We start from the raw sequence: 12,506 nt of genomic DNA on the forward strand, positions 1-12,506 counted from the left end.
GACGAACCAGAACCCCGAAGCTGAAAGAACTGTGGGGCCAACAGAAGAAGAGGATAGGGATTTAATGGATGGAATCGATGTGATTATGCAAGAATCCATTTGGATCAATGTCATGCTGGAAGAAACAGTGCCAGCATCATCTGTTCAAGAAATGTTGGACATGGAAGGTGGTGTCTCATAAGAACCACCTTCAACTTGTTCGACTTTAGAGACCACAAAGATGTCAGGATTGACGCTGTTCCACAAGAACCAACATCAACCTTAGAACAAGGGACTACACACGTAGGGGTTTTAACCCAGAGTGGAGATGCTACAGACAGAGGGAAAGAGTGTGAGACCAAAACTGGGACTGAGATAGATTAGGTAGGAGAACTCTTTCAATTTTCCTCTTCTCCATTCCAAAAGGGGCAAGGGTGTCTCGCTCTACCCGACATACAGAAGAGGAGGTGGCCGTTCCACCGATTTTGAAGTATGATGGGTCAAAGAAGGGACTAGCTGCCACAGGCTTGTTGGCCACAGATCCCCACAAAGACCTCTCTTAAGAACCCAGAGCAGAGGAAGAGGCAGATGTTTTTGAAACGAGGGAACCCAGAAGGGAAAGTTTGGTTGAACCACCGATGGACGTTCACGGAGTGATCCTGCCACCTATCGAGATAGCTTCACAATAGGGCGAGGTAGGAGACAGTAAGGAAATGGTTGCTCCCCAGGAAGAGAAACCAAGCAAAGAAGCCCCATCGAGTAACCCTGTGGATACTCCCTCGGGTAAATCACCACTTGTTGAACCAGCTGCAGTACCAAATGAGGTGGTGGTTAAACAAGAATGGGTGGAGTTGTGTGAACAACGAAGGCTACCTATGAAGCAAAAATATCAGCTTTAGTTTAAAGAAACGATGTGACTCAAAATAGAGGTTAAGAGGCTGAGGAAACAGATGCACTGGTTGAAGAACCAAGTGAAGAAATACAAGCGGTGGGCTAAGAAGCCCAAAACCATGATGACCGAAGCAGGGACATAGGTAGATGAAGTGGCAACAACTTCTGTTGCCACTCAGATAGACCTGATAGAATATTTGTTTGAAGGTCACGAGTTTTCTTTGTCAGCTAAGGTACAAACCTGAAAATCCATTATGGCGTGATATCAGAATGAAGCTAATAAAGCCCAAGAGTGAGCATCCATGACTATCTTTGAATATGTAGAGCGCATTGATATAATGCGACTGAGGCATGCAAAACAACAATTCAAGGTGGAGCAGCTGGAAAGGAAAGTAGCAGAGTTAAAAACTGATAACAAGCATATGCTCCATTTAGCACAGGAAGTGATGGCATGTCGCCCTCCTACTTCTTATTACTCTTTATTTTTGCATGAGCACTTTATTTTCTTTTTTTTGGAAAGCATCCAGAAAGAAATTAGTCACAAGATTGAGGACGGTGTATAGTTTCTTTAGATATTGAGAGCCCATGATGTGCCAACTCAACACTTGATGTGCGAGCTTTATATTCATGGGTATCCCTTACGTGTTGAGAGATAATTTAATCCGGTTCCATATGTGGGGGACATTCATTTAAGGGCCCTTGTCTCTTACGCTTTTAATCAGATAAGTTGGTAGAAGGCTTCTGACATGTTCGAGTCAAATCAGGCCATGAAGCCTTTTATGGTAAGAGGAGAACCCGAGAGATTAGTGACTATGTATAATAAGCACACTACATTTTTGGAAATTATGGGAAACAAGGAACGAATGCTGAGGACACAAAAGTGGTGCATCAATCTCTGTGTCAAACAATTGGTCACATTTCAAGCTGAGGCCCTGGATAGTTGTCAGAAGAGGTGGATGATGTCACCCACATCTGTCCGGAACAGAGAACTGTTTGGAGCACCAAATTTTGCACGGGCACTCAGCAGGGTACCGAGATATGTGGCATGCATCCAAACATGTGGGGTCCGATTAATGGGAATTCAATTCCAGTGCCCTATTCTATGGTTGCCAGTAGAACACTACACCCCAGCCTATAATGTACCAAATGATTGGTGGAAGGAAGTTCTCCTCTTAGAAGGGTTCAAGGTTCTAGGAACAGAAATGGCCAAGGAATATGATCTCACCCCGCTTCAAGAAGCACACAGCCTATCCAACCTAGATGTGCAGAGACGGAAAGTTGCATGAGGGTGTGTAGAAGGCTAGTTGGGGGAGATGTTGGGCACCAAATTGGCTTATATTTTCCCTGCATTTCCACTCCTCTTTTCATCCTTTTTACATTCATTCGCATATATTTACTGTGTAACATTAGGAGGTAATTCCCCTTTATCGTCTCTTGGGATATTTAATTAATGAAGTAGAGTCATGAAGGTTTCTACCTACACAAACCACTAAAACTTGTGATTACTACAGCTTATGGAGCAGAGGTGTTCACCGCGCAGCATATCGCAGCAATTCCATGATTCACAACAACTAATCAACCACGACGAAGAAGCATAACTGATTGTAACTGCTCTCAACCCGTTTTTTACCATTCCTATTCTTGCTCTCTCAGCACTGATGCTGCGATAGAACTAATGTATATCTTTGGGCATATAGTTGCCAGATTTTGGGGAGAATTATTCTCTTTTGTATTATATACAAGATGGGTCATTCCTGTATCAGGGGGAGACCCTGTATGGTATTGTAACAAAATTATTTATATTAATAAGATATAAACCCTTTTGTTGATCTATCACTCACTATGAGTAATGCAGCCCTGATCAGAGAGTTGGGCCCGCTCTTCTGATTAGGTGCTGCATGTTTCCTTGTGTTGTGTGTATTTTCTATTGTTGTGTTTATTTCTTATCACTGTTATAGATCTCTTAGATAACTCTGAATACCTTTTTACGTTCTTCAATTGAGTATCTACTTATGTTTCAGCAATGTTTTTATTGTCAATCACGAACCCTTGGTTGAGCACAGATCGTAACCTTGCCCCTGCATATACTTGCATGTTGCCTTGAAAAGAATACACACCCGGATTGATACATTAAAGTAGGAAAAGAAGTGGATAATTTGTTCATACCTGGACACCAACAAATCTCTCATTTTTTTAGCATAAATAGGTACTTCCTTAAGGGCTTGTAGTAGAGGAATTCGTACATGCAAATTTTGAAACGCCTGAACGAAATTAGATTTGGGTTGTGAAGTCATCTCAGGTTCAACCAATCTTTGTGGATATGGAGGGTCCTAAGTTACGACAATCGAATCGGTTGTTACAGGTGTATTAGCCTTTCCCAAGTTGGTTGTTATAGTAGTAATAGTCCTTCACAAGTTGGTTGTTACAAATGTAACAACTTCCTCTATATCAGTTGCTGTAGGCGTAGTAGCCATCTCAGAACCTCCATCATCTTTTTTGAATGGTTCACATTCCTCCTCTGTAATGATAGAGGAGTGACTTGATTTAATTACCTTACCTGAGTGCAATTGTATTTAATTAAGTCCCACGGGGGTAATAAGGTAGGTTTGGAAGGTAGTCAAAGCCTCTATTCCCTAAGCTGCTTTATTTTTCAGGTTTCGATTAGGTTAGATAGGTAGTTGGGATCTCACAGGTGGTGGAAGATTAGGAGTTTGGAAAGGAGGTAATTGCAGTTGTTGTTGCATGGGTAATCTAGGCAGAGCTAAATTCTGGGCATTTTCTCTCCAATTCTGGTTCCAAGGATATGGTTGAGGATATTTGACAGAGGGAGATGGAGACCACTAGTTCCAAGGTGAAGGAAACTATGTTGAAGGAGGAGTGGGGTATTTCCATAGATATTGTTGAGTATTATATGCATTTTTCCACAAATTGAAAGAGGAAAAATATTGAGACATACTTGGAGGTCATGGTTTCCAAGGTCTCCTTGGTGCCATGAAATAAGAGGACAGCACTTCCTCGCTTGACTCTCTGAGTACTTCATTCAGTCTAGGAAGCTCCAAAAATTTCCCTGTCAAATGTTCTAGCTCGAAAATACTGTACAAGATGATGTTTTTCAATTCACATTCCCTCAAAGGATGTTTCTTCTGGCAATTCGAACAGAACACAATTAGAGGTGTGTCAGCTTCTGCTTGTGTCTTCTTGATCTGCGCTATCATTATTTGGGTAGAGAGAGTACTGAGGATATCGGTCTTGAAATTTTCAAGAAAATTTCCAATTTCTACTTTGGTTACTCCCCCTCCTATAGTTTTTTGTATCTAGGCAGAGGCATCTCAAACTATGCTCCTCCCCTTCGACGATCCTCCAGAGCATCTTAGACAGAGATTTACAATTTCAGCAAATGATTCTTGTGAGATATTCCCCTTCCCTAATAGGTTCAGGGTATCAAAGTAGTCATCCCTCATTCCTCTAATAAATATAGTCTTCAAGATCTCCTGGTCTAGATCACTATGTTTAGACCGCTGCAGATTATAGTGGAACCTCTCCACATAATCTTCTAGGCTTTCATCCTCCTTCTGTGTCATTATAAAGATTTCCTCCCTTAAGTCCATGGTCCTACAATAGTCTTGGTACTTTGATAAGAACATCTCCTTCATGTCATTCCATGTTCGAATAGAAGTGGAACCCAATCCCATGAACCATCTCAAGGCTGCCCCTTTTAAAGTAGCAGGAAATAATTTTAATTTTTGTGCATCTAAGGTATAATCATAACTTCTACATAAGACATCGAACTCAAATGAAAAGGTGTCTGGATCTTCCACAGTTATCCCTAGTAAGGATGGTGAGGATGATAGAGGAATATTTTTCATAGGAGATTCCCCTCTGATATTGTTGGCAATGGAATCCTCCCATAACATGTTTTGAGGCTTAAAGCCAGATTTTTGGTAAAAGGTTTTGTAAAACTCCGCGAATTGCAGGCACGGGTGCAAAGTATAGGTTAAGTCATAGGGTTGTCTGCCCTAAAGTATTGTAATGTAATGTAAAGTCATGTCGGCCTACCCATGGTCCGTGGACGATGGGATTGTATAAATAGAGCGAGGCTCTAAGTTGTAAACATAGCTAGTGAAGAAGAGAGAAGAATACGAATGGTTCGAGCATAGAGTATGAGTCTAAGTGTATTGGGTTGTAGTAGTAGGAATAGGCTCTGCAGCTGAGTGTGCAGAGGCCTGGTAGAGTCTGCAGCTGAGTGCGTGGACCCCTGCAACTGAGTGCGTAGGGTGGTGTTGAGTCTGTAATTTCGATCGAAGAATAATAAAGAGAAGTTGATTCCTATTTCGATGTATCTATTCTGCATTGCCTTCTTTACGTTTATACTATTTTATTTATCGTGCACACTCATATGATTGTTGAATATGTTGTAATAATCATTAGTCTTACATAAACAAGTTAAGAACAGATTAAATAGCAAGGGACTTGGGTATTATACAAGTTGCGCCCCAAGTAGGGTTGTGCGGAAGCAACATCGCAGGTTGCAAAGGGATAAAAAGTGTGTGTAGCAGCATGCGTAAAGGGTCAAACCGTGGACCTCCAGAAGCTCATCAGACATCCCCAGGGTGCGGAAACCTGGTTCTAGCACCCTCCCATACTACTTCGGGTGATACCTCAGTTTGCGCTCCGCAGACTGTTGCCGAAAAGGCCAGTATTACCAAGATTTTCTTAGCTAAATCACCTCTAAAATTGGGTCAGGCCCATACAAGCCAAAAAATGGTTCCGTTGCTGGGACAGTGATCTGCATAGAGGATGTCCGATGTCGTGCCACTGGAATCTAACAAAGAAAGAAATTGAAGAGTGGATGGACAAGAAGATTCACGAGTTCGTGGCATAGGAAAACAGAAATTCGTGAGTATCTAAGGAACAGTGGTTGGAGTGCTACTTGTTTATAGAAATCCACAAATTTTTTTTTGCATCCTTTCCTTCTGAGCTGTATGAGTGGATCGTGAAGTTAGCAGACAACCAGGGAAGGTGTAGGCTCGAAAAACCAATAGTGTGTACTCCAAAATTAGTGCACAGACTAGAGGCATTAGGAGATAAGACCGCATGAGCTGTGGACCATTGGCTCGACTGAATAATAGGAGTATTTATCACTGAGTTTGCGGTCGACACGACCATCAGCTACAGTGAGGCAGAGTGACGTTTTCTCAGGGGACCGCGAGGTGAGTATATTAAATCTTTGAACACTTGGATTAAGATGCTACTGTGTGAAAAGTGAGTTCTGTGAATAAATTAATGTTTGGGACTACACGAAGCAGGAAAATCTACATAACTAGAAGTAGTGAAGAGTTGGAAACCAGTCCCTTAATTTCACCATCGTAGGAAAGCGAGGAAGAGCTTGCAAAAGTTTCTTCGAGAAGCGTGGTTAGTCTGATAAGGCAATGTATTTCGCATTTACCACCTCCACGCACACCGCCACCTGTCTCACCCTCCTCACCTCCATCTCCACCCACCCCACCTTCGCCACCACTGCAGTTGAGTATGGCAAGTGCGATCAAACTACCGGTATTCGGAGGAGTAGGGAATGAAGATCTGGACCAATTCTGGTTCGTGATAAGAGCAGTATGGTAAGCACAAGGCATCGTGGATGACAATATTAAAAAGGCTACGCTGGTGAGCACACTGTATGATCACGCATTAATGTGGTATATAAAGAATTCTAATGACCACCCGAACACAGGAATCGCAGAGATCCATGCCGCGCTGAACAGGGAAATTAGCAGGCCAAAATTAGAAACACAATCAATCGTCAGGTTTAAGGAGATTACAATGCTCCCAGGTAAGACCCCTTGGGATCTGGACCAAAGGTTGAAAAGTACGATCCACAAATCCAATATGACATTGACAGATGGACATCATCGCGCATGGTTTGTGGCATCACTTATGCCACACTTAAGGACGACGTTGTCACAGCAAAAAATTTCCACCCAGGCTGAAGCGTTGGAGATGACAATGAGATTACATGAGACCCCTATACAAGACTCTGGGCTGGGAGTCCAACAAAATCCACACGCAACTACAAAATTTGTGTTTGGAAATGCAAAGTTTGAAATAGGACAGGACACATCGGCAGGAGGTGTGCGAGGAAGTATGGCGCATAAAATGCAAAGGCCAAGGGCATGACAAGGACCACTATCTAGTGTTCACGAACTACTTGGCAGGAGGAGGGCCGATGCAATTAAGACCAAAGGCACAGGCAGGGCTGAGTGTGGTGTTTGCATTATGGTGTGCGATCTATTAGATAGGAGGAAAACACACCACAGATAATTGTCATCTATTGCAGAAGTATACACAGGGGTCCCAACAATTGTTTTGTAATATCTGCAGGTCGGTAGGTCATGATGAATGCACCTGTCTAAGCTACAAACTAATGATGGATTGAAATCTTGCCTACAGGATGCAAAATGAAATGTGAGCCCTTGAACCAAATGTAGGGATGGCGCGTGCTGGATTTTAAGGGTGCGGTCGAGATCGAGGAAGAATGGGACCAAGAAGGGGTCGTAGACAACTAATTTGTTACAATTGTGGAGGGAAAAGGCACTATGCCCATGACTATACAAACCCAACAAGGACATCGTGTTTGTACCGTACTCAGTTTGATCATGAGGTAGAGGACTACCCTTTGTTGATAGCAAGGATGCGCGAAAAGGGGGAACTCTAGCCCCTTCCAACTCAAAATTTATAAATGGTGAGATCTGAACCACGCGAAGATGACTTGAATGTAAACATGATGCTCAGGAGTGGTATGGCCACGAAGATGATAAAGGGAAGTAGCCCAAAGAAAGTTCATGGGTTCGCAAGGCTCCTACAAAGGAACCCATGTTTGATTTAGAACGCGCGAATGAGACATTCATGGAAGCTAAGAAGAGCTTCACGGAGGTCTCCACTTCAGGTAGCAAGGATCAACTAGGACCAGGGGTGGATCCTTCAATGCTCACTACCTTTCTGGAGACATGCATGAAACTTTTGCACGATAGCAAGGCAGTCAAAGGACTACAGGAACTTATCACTAGGTGTACAGGGTCAGGCGAACCGCTCATGGTGCAGAAACTAGGAAAGCATGCATTACACACATGAAGAGAAATGAGGTTGATTGTGCAAATAGGTGAGTATGAAATGGATCAGGTAATCCTGGATCTGGGTTTGGATGTGAATGTGCTACCAAAGTAGACATGTGAATGCATGGGTAGACCTGCGTTACAATGGTCCCCTATTTAGTTACGAATGGAGAACCAACAAAATATTTTGCCCATGGGAAGAATGCAAGGAGTAACAGTCGACAATAATCCCTATCGCATGCTACTAGGAATAGACTAGGTCGTAGACATGAATGGAGTCATAAATCTGAAAAAGCGCAAAATGATCTTTGAGAAAAAGTTACTACGCGTGGTAGAACTGCTAGATCCAGCCGAAGGAGCGCGATACACAGAACCAGTGCACGACGATGATAGTGATGACGATATCGATTGTATTTATAAGATAACTGTGTGAGATTGGGTGAATTTGACTACAGATGGAAGGATTTCATGGGAGCGCGAAATCCCCTGCACTTCGGATTCAGACAAATAGATAGAGTGATGGTAGAATCGGATGCACGTAGTGACAACACTTAATTGCAACATGATGACTAGATCACTATGTTGCGTGACAACAGAGGCAAGGGAGCTGCCGAAATATGACAAATTGTCAGCAGTGGATGAATTCCTAAGAAAATAAGAAAGTGTAGTACCAGAACAACAGCGGTTCGATGCACTGAAGTGGTTATTGTGTGCAACACCCACATGTTGGTGGGGTACGCATCAAGGAAATTTTGAGGATTGGCACAGATGCAGAAGGATGATGCACCTGCATTTTGGAAAACCCCATCTCTGAACGAGAGCCAATCAACAAGGGTGGAACAACTTGCGTGCCCACCTTTCCCGATGGGTACAAACATATATTGTACAACCCGCACAAGTGCACACCACCCCTAGAATAGAGAATCAGAACAAACCATAGCAGCAGGAAAGGCGACGCATGCTACCAATTCTCCATGATGAAGCCTCTGATAAGGTGTGTAGAGTACTAAACAAGGTTCACCAGGTCAGATGAATTGATTGGGACCTCTGCGTACCAACAGTTCAATGGGCCAATAGGGCCATGTGTAAAACCCTGAACATGGAGACAATTCCCAAGGTGTGGAACATAGTAGAGACTGTAACTTCAGAAGAGAATACAAAAAGGAATCTGCACATAATGGCTCCCGCAGTTGCGATAGTGCACGATGACCAAGAGGAAGAAATCACATATCTACATGTACACGAGGTCAAACATATAAGGATTTAGGAATCCATTTGGCAAGGGAACCTTAGACTTCGCAAACTCCAAAAGGACCAGGTACAATTGAGGAAGAAAGGCATTTTGATGGATGCTGAGATCAAGAGGCTAAAAACGAGATCACGCAAGCATTTCTCATCAATAAACCAAGAATGACAAGGCAAGATATAAATGATCATACCACTGCATTAGAAGATTGTCACCGAGAATTTATGACTCTGTTGCCATGGCTACGACCACACCTCACTAAACATAATAACCAAGGGAGCACACTACACATAGTAGAATGTGCGGCATCGGCTATCGCAAAGGTGATTGAGGAATTTCTGCAGACTATGCCTAAAGTCGAGTTGAAGTCTTGCACAGGTTGAACAACCACCTGACTAGCCACAAGAAGCATAGTCTCAGTGCTCTAGGTAGCTAAAAGAGAGCATGGGACTATAAAAGAGTCTATTTGGGAGCTGCGCGATGAGGAAGGTGCATGCAGAATCAGCATGACACAAGGTTCATGCCCACGCATGGTGGGCTGCGCTACCGCACGGGTAGGCTGGGAAGTGACCATTGGTGTCACTATTCATGACAAGATGTCTTATTTAAGGTGAAAGGGAGTAGGTGGCGGGTATTTAAGACATGAATTAAGGGCAAGATTTGGGGCAATCTGTCGCTAAGAAAGCATTGATGGCTCAGAATTGGGGGGAACGTTCGAATTTGAATTCAAAAGATGCTATAAAACTCCAAGGGATAACCACAAGACAAAACTTCTTCATGTGACATTTGAATAGTTGATTAGAGCACAGAGTGTTGAGCACCAAGGAATATTTGAGGCCCGAATTTCATGAATGACCACAGATAGCTCAAACAAGATGACAACTACCAGGAGAGGCTTGGGCTCCGCAGACGGAACCACTGATGAGGCCGCGTAGCACCCCATGGTACATGATGTTCCCAGAGACACTGGGGCCGCGTTGGAAATCCCAAAATCACCTCAAACGCCGAGGCCCAAGAAATATAAGCAAGCGGTGGGACCAGTTCGCATGTCCCCAAGAAATCCGTGGTTCAGTAAACTCTCAATGGAAGAAAAGGGCAAGGCTATCACCATTGAGATGGATGATGAGGAGGAGGACCTAGAAGCTCTCATCGATGAGATGGAGGTAGTAGAAGACATGGAAGAGGACATCCAGCCGATGCACTTTGTAGCGAAATTTCCTGAGTATGTCCCTCTGCAGAAAGAAAAACTAAGATACCAAAGGACCTGGATGACACTAAGAGCACACTCCAAACCGTGCTCCTCCCCGATGGAATTGTATCCAAGGGCTTGCACTTGGGTCGCATGTCCACAATGAAGTTTGAAGATTGGGACCTTGCAGACAGTGTGAAGTTCCCACACTTAGAGACAGATAGCCTCATGAAGTAGAGCATGGAGGGGTCAATCACAACTCTAGAGTCGCAGAAATGGCTGCGGTGTGGATAAGGCCGAAATACTTCATCTGCTATGGATTCCACACTTTCACTATGTGCCTATCACTATTTTCATCATCAAGCAGCTTCTTTGCCTGGTGCACAATGGGTACTTATGAATAGAGGAGACTATTCCCATCATGGCAGATCTCATCCATAGGATTTCCCAGATACCCTATAAGGGAAAGGACCCTATGGTGATAGCAGGAGAAAGCAGAGATTTGGTGCTCGTAGAGGCCATGAAGAAAAAATACAATCTGGAGAAGAAAAAGAGGGGTTACACAATCAACAACATCAAAGATAAAGGGGTGCGTGTAGCCACCTAACTCCTGGATGGGAAGGTAATGAGAAAATGTTGCGGAGATGAGGTACCAACGCCGGTAGTTGTGCTAGTAGAACAATGCACAAAAGGGGTCCAATTTAACTGGGCTAAGTTCCTCTGCAAAGAGTTCCTAACTAACTGCAAGGAAGCCTAAGAGCAGGGCAACAACTTTCACTATGCATGGTTTCTCTTGTCCATTTTACTGGTAATAGGGGAGCTACCCAAGGACAATCAATTACCTAGCATTGAGTAGGACCTACTAGAGGCCGCAAAGTACGCATCACTCTGGGCCACCAAGGACACAAAGCAGATTCACGAGACAATGATCTTTTGGGTGCTCATGGAGGCAAACATCCAGATGTGGATCAATAGACGACCATGCCTGTCCCCCACAATGCACAACAGTCTGTGGAGCTTTGCATAATTCAAAGCAGACATGCACAATGTTTACATCAAGGTGCAGAAGGATCTGGCACAGCAATGGACCAAGCTCCCCTTTATCTCCATTGATGATGCGATATTTTTAGTGCTAGAATCATGTTCCCTCGAGTGGCGTGCCCTAGATCTGGTGGAGATAGATAGAAAAACAGCATAGAAACAAAAGGATACATCCAAGTTGCAGGTCATGAAGTTGGCTGAGAAAAGGCGCAATGAAAAAGCGACCATGGAGGTAAGGGCTATCCGCGAGGTAGCAAGGGTAGTCGTGGAGTAGGCAAAGGCCACCGAAGAAGCAGCAACAATGTAGGCAACAGGGGCCACCACAACGCAGGAAAAGAAGGGCCAAGACTTGTCTATAGGATAGGGAGCAAAGGACACAGAAGACGGTGTGGACCTAGGCACAACTTCCACCCAACTGAAAAGGCCAGGCACCACAGAGAGATCGGGTCCACGAAAAAAGGTCAAGGCATCCAAATTGGCCATCGACCCGATCAAATTAACAGAAGGTGACCTCTACAACATAGGCGTCACGGTTTGCGAGGTCACCAAGGAAGCACTCCAGGGAGCCATGTCAGAGTAGTAGATTGTGTTGGGGGCCCTAAGGGCGCAGCTGTAGGAACTACATGTGTGGCCCCTAGAAGAAGGAACCGTAGCCACCTATGGTGTAGCAGGCACCTCAGCAACAAATCAACCGCTACACACAAAGATGGAAAACACCATAGTGCTATTGAAAGGAACACTAATAGTAGAGAACGAGGATGACAGAGCCACGGTGAGCAGGATCAAGGGACTTGGCCTTAATTTGGCTGCCCTTCCACGAGACACATTGTACCAGATGTAGGATGGAATAATGGCAGAGCTCCATGCTAGGGAGGGCCACGCGATCCAGGTAATGAGTGAGCAAAATATCAACATTTTACAGCTCAGCCTGTAGCGTGATGAACTGGTGTCCCAGAATCAGTAGATCGTGAAGACAATTGATGAAGCATGCCGGCAAGTCCTAGAGTTGCCCATCACTGCAGACCTACCAACAGAGATGCAGATCCACTATCTA

Source organism: Pinus tabuliformis, chromosome Q (assembly GCF_031772625.1).
Source record: "Pinus tabuliformis cultivar Carrire ecotype Pingquan chromosome Q, CPIR1, whole genome shotgun sequence".
Classification (NCBI taxonomy): Eukaryota; Viridiplantae; Streptophyta; class Pinopsida; order Pinales; family Pinaceae; genus Pinus; species Pinus tabuliformis.